This window comes from Belonocnema kinseyi, chromosome 4 (genome assembly GCF_010883055.1).
Source record: "Belonocnema kinseyi isolate 2016_QV_RU_SX_M_011 chromosome 4, B_treatae_v1, whole genome shotgun sequence".
Lineage (NCBI taxonomy): Eukaryota > Metazoa > Arthropoda > Insecta > Hymenoptera > Cynipidae > Belonocnema > Belonocnema kinseyi.
In genome coordinates this window covers 135,355,627-135,357,258 of record NC_046660.1, presented here as the reverse complement: position 1 = coordinate 135,357,258, position 1,632 = coordinate 135,355,627, and the positions used below count along the sequence as shown (strand labels likewise).

Genomic DNA, 1,632 nt, shown 5'->3' with positions numbered 1-1,632 from the left:
CCCCCCCCCCCCAGATACGTAATTTTTTCAAATAGTTGCAGACATGTTTTATTAAATACAATTTAGTTACCCATGGTAAATGTTTCGAATAACTGAATATTTCTTATGTTTCTAAAGTTCATTTTATATGAGAAAATTCTAAACTGGTGTCCAGAATCTTCTATACAGATTATTTTAGTGAATAGTGCTATTTACTATAACAACCGGTAGATGCTATTATGCATTTTTTTAGATTTTACGAAAAGTGAATCAAAATAACCTGAACATTTTGAGGAATAATTGCGATCAGAATAAACGCTAATAAAAAGTCATAAAACAAGGTTACACAATGTTCTCAAATTTTTTTATAAAATTAAGTTACTTTATATTTTTAACAGATTAATTAGATCGCCAAAGCTGAGTGCATATTCAATAAATGGTGCAGAATAATGTTAAGGGTAGAAGTAATTTCGAAAATCATGAAAAAAAAAACAAATTTTTCATACATATTTTACTACTATTTCGGTAGAATTTTTTTAATGAACCTTAAAACTTTATATTTTTTAGTTTAATGATGAAAGTTGTTGTGAAAATTTAATTTCTTTAAAATATAAACAATTGCAAATAAAACCGTGTTCTCAGTTTCACACAAGAATTATATTGAATTTTATATATGCGTAAAACGTCACCGAGTATATTAAAAAAAAGTGAGTAACATTTTATAGTTAGGAAATTCGTAAGGTTTTTCTCATGACGCGCGGCTTCCAATGCGTTTGGCAAATATTATCTGAATTGTTTGAAACTTTAAAGTAAACACGAAATATACTCTATTAATGCCTGCAAACTGAAGAAAAACATGAAAACTAGTTGCCTACAACTTCTAGTGAGAAATTTGCTCTTCATTATTGAAGGAAGATTTTTGGGAATTTTTAGATTGATACATGTAAAATTGGCGGAAATATCCATTTTACAAGAAAGCATCCCACGCCGCCAACGACAGCTTCGTGAGCACTCAGCACCATCAGGCAGCGTGTGCACCGTTGGCGCCATGGTAAGCTTTCTTGTGAAATGTATATTTCCGCCAATTTTCAATGAATAAATCTAAAAATTTCAAAAAATTTTCCTTTAATAATAAGAAACAAATTTCTCAATGGAAGTTGTTCCAACTCTGTAGTTCCCTTGGTACTTATGTCGGCGCATCTGAAAAAACGAGGTTACCAATCGGTTCCAATTTGCAAATGAATATTATTGTATACGAAATTTTCAGTTTTTTCTTCCATATTTAGGCATCGCTAGCGTATATTTCGTGTGTACATCAAAGTTTCACACATTTCTGATTATATTTTCCCAACTTACGATGATTCATTTCTAAAAAACTAATTGAATTTAGGGGCAAATTTTTTTCAGTTCTTCCTGCTTATTATTAAAAATAATCATTTGATCAAAAATCAGAAAATACGACAATATTCAATTTGCGATTATTTGCAAAATAGCTAAAATATTGCAAATAAATTCTAGAGGGTAAAAAGTACTTGTGCCTCCATCGAAAAATGCAGCTACAGTCTGTCAAGTTAAAGCGTGGGTGGCTTTACTCGCAGTCGGTAAGGTGTATCGACATGATTTTGGTGTCAAAATATTAAGAAGAGCTCCCTC

The 1,632-nt window shown here is 30.8% G+C and overlaps 1 protein-coding gene across 1 annotated transcript in view; it reads left to right on the top strand.

Annotated features, from left to right (window-relative positions):
* The window catches only part of LOC117170625 (ataxin-7-like protein 1), a 204,409-nt gene that overhangs the window by 200,488 nt on the left and 2,289 nt on the right, over positions 1 to 1,632 (top strand). The gene's annotated exons all lie outside the window — the stretch shown is intronic.